This window comes from Nannospalax galili, unplaced genomic scaffold (genome assembly GCF_000622305.1).
Source record: "Nannospalax galili isolate Female #2095 unplaced genomic scaffold, S.galili_v1.0 scaffold233, whole genome shotgun sequence".
NCBI classification, from domain to species: Eukaryota; Metazoa; Chordata; class Mammalia; order Rodentia; family Spalacidae; genus Nannospalax; species Nannospalax galili.
The window spans coordinates 17015-23691 of record NW_008333818.1 but is presented as its reverse complement, the minus strand read 5'-3'; positions in this window follow the sequence as shown (position 1 = coordinate 23691).

Below are 6677 nucleotides of genomic sequence, written 5' to 3'. Positions count from 1 at the left end.
AGACACTATGTATGTCTCTTAGAGATTTCTTATTTCCTGGGACTCCAGGAAATCAATTAAATAATAGTTTAATTATAGTCTCATATTATGATCCATGCATGGAGGCCTTGGTATGTATTTTGGTTGTATCACAGACCCATCTTCTTTTCTGTTGGTGAAATCCCATGGATGTCTCAATGACACCAAGATCCACGGTTACTATAGACAAAATACAGAGAATTTAGGAAGGACACTGATGTATGTTCATAAAAGCTGGGACTTTAGTGTCTGACACACTAATTTCAATAACATGTCTATGCCTCTGACCTACGTAGTCCAAGGAGACAAAGGGCTAAACAACAAAGAAACTCAAGGCCAATGGTGGGTAAGTTCCTGATGGGTTTGGGTATCCTGGTTAGCTCTGTTCAGGTTGTTATAAGAGCACAGGGCAGAGAAATCAACCCATCAAGGTTCCAGGGAATCTTCTTGGAGGAAAGGACTTGTAAAACAGCACACAAATAAATTACTTAGAGAGGAAAGGTGATCTAGGTATGAGGAGTGTTAGTGTAGAGCCTACTTTGGGACCAGAGAGAAGGGGGAGTTTTGGGACATTAGTAGCCAGAGTAGCTAAAAGAAATCAGAAAGCTATGTCAGAAAGATGGGCCAGTATACAACTGCACAAGGGTGCTGAGACTTACGTGTAAGCTCATAAAAAACTGACACCAACTAGAAAATTAGAGAAGGAGAAAGGTTTTCAGTTCAAAAGAGGTTCATGAGCAGGAACAGGTAGCAGGCTGGCAGGCAGGGTGATACGTAAGTGGGTAGTCAGAGGAATCTAGGTGAGACATTATATGAACCTGGCAAAGACAGAGAAAGAAATAATAGTTGCAAAGAACTTAATTCTTAGAGATGTGCAGGGTCTGGTGATAGATTTTGTATAGAAGGACACCAGAGGCAGCAAAGGTCTTTCCAGTATCCCTGGTTGCACATTGGTGGATGGCAGTTTCTGCTGAAGTGGGGAAAAGACTAGATGTAGTAAATAACTCAGATCAGGGTATTCTGTCCTATGCCGAAACACAATTGACAAAAACTTCAAGAATAAAATCAGTAATATGTGCCTCAGTTTCTCAAAAATAGTTTATTTATTATTATTATTTTTTATTTTTATTTTATGTGTATGAGTATATTGCCTGGACGTATGCAAGTGCACCCATGTTGTACAATGCTTACGGAGGTCAGAAGAGGGCATCGGGTCCCCTGGAACTGGAATTATATATGGTTGCTAGCCACCATATGGGTACTGGGAATCGAACCTGGGTCCTCTGCATGAGCAGCCAGTGCTCTTGACATCTGAGTCATCTCTCCAGCCCCTTCTAAGAGTCTGTGTGTGTGTGTGTGTGTGTGTGTGTGTGTGTGTGTCTGTGTTTCTGTGTGTCTCTGTGTGTCTCTGTGTGTGTGTGTTTGAGACAGGGTCTCTCTGTAGCCCCTGTGTGTGTGTGTGTGTGTGTGTGTGTGTGTGTCTGTGTTTCTGTGTGTCTGTGTGTGTCTCTGTGTGTGTGTGTTTGAGACAGGGTCTCTCTGTAGCCCTAGCTGGCCTAGAACTCACCATGGAGGCCAGGCTGGCCTTGATCTCATAGAGATCTCCCTGCCTCTGCCTCCGAAGTGCTGGAACTAAAGGCGTGTGCCACCATGCCTGGCTAGTGACTCAGTTTTGTTGAGGGGGGATGGGGCAGTGCTGGCAACGAAGCACTCACCATGGACAGCGGCTCCATAACATTTGAAGATTTAAGCTCCACAGGGAGGGGGGAACACATTGATACCCTGGCACTAAACTAATACAAGGAGCTTGCCCTGCCTGACCTTTAAAAGACTCTAAAGTATGGCAGGTAAGAGGAGAATGGGTGTGTGGCTGTCACAGTAGGGAAGCAGCATTGTCCAGAGTCCCTGAGGTTGGGGAGTGGGAGAGGGCTTCTAGGGTCCCTGGCGTTGAGGAGGCATGCTTGCTTTCATCTTGGCTGGAGTGGGCTCTCCTGAGGAGGGAGGATCCATGCCCCCGTAGCTGTTCTGTTTGTGCAGAGGGCAGCTGGCTGTTCAGTGCTGTATTTACTGTTGGCCCTGAAGTTCATGGAGATCTGACTAATGGTAATCGATTCTAGTCAGAAGAAAAATATACTTTTTTCTTTTCTAGAGATAATATAGCCATCAGAAATTCCTCCTGATATTATTGATAGTATCCATGTTAAATAAAAAGACAATTTTAGACTCACTTCTGGGTCTTGTTGCTATCAGAACATAGAGTTATGGTTCATATTCTGAGAACAAGTTGTTAGCAATTTTTCTCCCATCTCTGTGATGAGGTGTCTTGGGGCTTGAGTGACTTGGGCCTTCATGGAGTCTGTGAATGGAGGCAGAAATAGAGACAGCCAGTGGGGTGAGAGGAGCTGTTTCTGTGGCATCCAGGGAAGGACTTGACCTTTGGCCTACAAGCTATGACCATGAATATCCCATATGTTCCAGGACTCACCACTCCCAGGAGATAAAGGACCACACAGTTCAGGAGACAAGTACCCACGACATCACAGTAAAACCCCTACCTCAGTCAGTTCTCTGCCAGTCAAGGAACTACCATTGTTTTCTGAAATGTTTCTACCCCTTTAGATACATGGGTGCCAGAAGCATTTTAGAGAAGAAAGCTCCTTCCCTTTCTGCAGGATTTTTGGATGTTCAAAGGCAATATAGCCAGCTCAGCTGAGGCCTTTGTGATCAGCATCATCCCCCTCCCCGTCTTCTTGAGACTACACGTCTACATGATTTTGTATTAACACACTCTTGAAAAAAACTCAAATATTTATGTATTTAGATCTTTGCAGTATAAACTGATATAACGTGTGATTATCAGCTAGAAATGTGAGAAGCAGCAGCTTATCCTACCATCAAGACTAAATTTTGCTATTTTTAGAAGTTATTTCTACTCTGCTGAAAGGATTCCAAGCATCTTCCTGACTTTATCTACTGACGTATTTTCTTAGTCACTGTCTTTTAAGAGTCTATGGTATAAAAACTAAAATTCACACCATAGATTATTTTACGACTGTGTATGCTGTTCAAAATCCTAGATACACTGCTCCTTTGCTCTGTAGCATATGAGACTTAGTTGTGGCTGCCAGAGCCTGCACCTGCCTCCTGGAGAGGACATTTGTCCTGTGTGTTTTCCCTTTCCTGTCCCCTCCCCCTTCTCCAAAAGAGACTGGTGAAAAGCAAAGGACATTTGAACTTTCCTTTATTTCTTGGAAAATAAAAGTACATTTGATGAATAAGATTATATATATTCACAAAAGAGTAGGGTGTAGGGGGAAATATGATCAAGTATGTACTATTCTTATATGAAAATGTCTTTATGACACCAATTGCTATGTACAATGAACATACACCAAAAATCCTTCAATTCAGAAACAAAAATGCATATGTTTATAGTATGCAATGTCCTGTTTGTATGCATACCCTTGAGCTTTTCTTGAACTTTGTTGGAAACAAAGTATTCCTAGGAAGAAAGGCAGGGGAGGTGAATGCCCCAGCCTTCCTAATTGCTTTCACCTGAAGCTAGAGCTACCATGAGACTTCCTGAATTTTAAGGAATTACTTTCAACTACAGGTAAGGAGTAAGACCTCATCCCAGTTCTCAGGGCCCTGTTCTACATCAGAGATAATTTTATCCCCTTTCATGATGGAAAGAGAAAGTGCATCTATTTCCATTCTCTGGCAAGGGGAGTGGAGGGGTCGCTATCACGCCATGGACTCTAACCCAAGGATAGTCTCTTGTTATATTTCTTTTGGAAAATAGTGTGAACAGGCCTGGATCAGCTTCAGCCAAATCTGTTTTTATCGTGCCAGAAAATCCTCCATCCACATAGGTGCCATAAAGGAAAGGACACAGATGTCCATAAGGAAAGGACACAGATGTCCATAAGGAAAGGACACAGATGTCCAGAAGGAAAGCAAAACAAGTTTTAGTTTCAAAACTACACTGAAGGAAATAATTTCATATCACCTAGCAAAATTTGAAGCCCCAAATTCCACCTCCAGAAATCTTATAGTGTGCCCACTGAAGGGAGTAAAGCCATAACGGCCAGATAAATATGCAGACAACTTGGTGCTGGTGTTCCAGAAGACTTAAGATGTCTGCTACCAGATGTCTGGGGGAACCACGAGTAAGCAAAACATGTGACTGTTACGCAGCTAGTTATGTAACCACCTCTCTCAAGAAGCCACTTTTGTAGGATTCTCTGTAAAATATCTTCAGGACCAGGGCAAATGTTCTACCCTGCAACAATGTATGTCTATGCCACATCTGCTAGTGTATCCACACATTTTCTCTAATCTCCCACATCTTCGAGACCTTCTGTACTGGGCTCGCCATCATTTGGCCTAGTCAGCAGGATATGGCTCAGAGATAAGTGAGCCATCTTCCCTCAGTGGCTAAGGAAGGGGTGGAGGAGATGTAGTCCAAGCGTGGGATCACTCAGTATGTCTATCTCGTCTCTCATCTACCCATCTGGGTAAAAGCACCCTCACAAAAGTAGTAATGCTTACATCTTTTCCTCAGTGAAGGTTCTTTTTAACCTCCTCTATGAGAATACATTTTGGCCTTCCAATACAGCTATATTTCTTCAGGCATGACGTTGAGTCCAGGTATGGTCTGTGGAATTCTCATCAGAATTCCAGTCCTATTTCATTTTATGCTGAGGCTGTTTCAGTTCTGAGGAATTTGCTTTACCATATATCATTCTGTTCTTTATGATCAACCCTTGAGTGATAAAATTTTAAATATTTGTATGTTTTCTTTTACTTATTCACACAGTAACTTTGTCAAACTCTCACATCTTGTTTGAAATGTGTTTATATTACAGAATATGTTAGTGCCCTCTAGTGGAATGTCACAGTGATAGGTGAACCAAGTTAAAGCCTAATCCCTGCAGTCTGTGAATGTACTTCACTCAAAGTCCAAAAGGGACCTGTGGTTGCAGACACAATTGAAGCTGCTGATCTACTGATCTTGGTATAAAGAGAATATTCTGTTTATACATGTGGGCCGAATCAAAGCAAAGAGCCTTTCTTAGCTGTTTCAGAAGGAGCCATGATTATTGAAGAGGGTCAGACAGATGGAAAGTGGCTGGCTTTGAAGATGGAGGAAAGACTGAGACTGGTTTTCCCTTCAACTTATAGAAAGAAATGAGGATTTGCCAATATCTGACTTCTGTCAGATGGGACCTGGGTTGGAATTTGTGATAATACACAAACAGTATATTAATTTGTAGTATATCAACAAAGTTGGGTACAGTTATCAAGACAAAAAGAATGTGGTAGAACATGGTTAGGACGAAAGGGAAAGGAAGACCGGGAGAGGACAGGTAAGATCCTTGTATGTGTGTAGCCTCACTGAATTTGGAAATTTTGTAGGATGAATGTGGCTACACTGATAAACTACTAACACAGAGGGCTTCAGGCATCTTGTTAGAATCAGGTGATTGAAGAGTATGAGAAAGTAATTCTATTTCATTGTGTTGTGGTGGCGGTGATTGAATTCAAGGCCTTACACATGCTAGGTAAGCCTTATCCCTGATTTACACTCCCAAGACCCCTTTGGCCTCGTTTGTTTGTTTGTTTGTTTTAAGAAAGATTATATTCTTCCAGGGCATCCTTTTCAAAACTGCCACTTTGAGAGAAATAATGGATTAACTTTATGCCTTGTCCTGGACCTGTGGGTTCCAGAATGTTCAGTCTGATTTGATACTCTGAAAACATCCTAATACAACTATCTTCCTGTTTCTCAGAGCCAGCATCTCAGGATATGTGTTTTGTTGATGTCTGATGCCTGTTAGGCCTGTGCTACACAGGTACAGAATCAACTACTGAGCCCATGAGGAAACCCACGTGAAAGTCTTGAGAAAGTCAGATGTCCAGAGCTGTGGACACCAAGACCCTGATTTCCCCTGAGCTCTCTGAACCCTGCTCACCAATTTGTGCATCTTTTCTGACACAAGTTTTTTTTTTTTTTTTTTCCCAAACCACGTTTTCTTTAAAATAAGTAATACTCGGGGCTGGAAAGGTGGCTCAGCAATTAAGAACACTAGTTGTTCTTACAGAAGACCTGGGTTTGAATCTGAGCACCCACATGGCAGCTAACAATTTCTGTAACTCCAGACCCAGGGGATCCGACAGCCTTAATAATACTCTTATTATGTTTTTTCCGGAGACCTTTTCTTCACTTGAAACATGGGTATCATCTCCCTGTGTGTTCCCAAGGTCTTTCCTTCCTGTGTGTCTATGTCCTGATCTCCTTGCACGCAAACTAATACACACATACACATAAAATAAAAATAATAAATAAAATAAAATAAATAATGCTCTTATTATGTTTTTTTCCGGAGACCTTTTCTTCACTTGAAAATGGGTATCATCTCCCTGTGTGTTCCCAAGGTCTTTCCTTCTTGTGTGTCTATGTCCTGATCTCCTTGCACGCAAATTAGAATGTCGTCCGTATGACCTCACTTTAACTAAATTACCACTTTATAGGTACTATCTCCAAGTAAGTCATATTCTGAAGTACTGGCTTTGGACTTCATATAAATTTGGCAGATATATGCATCACATTTATGAGCAAATGAATAAAGAGGGTGAAACTTTTCTAGAAATATACA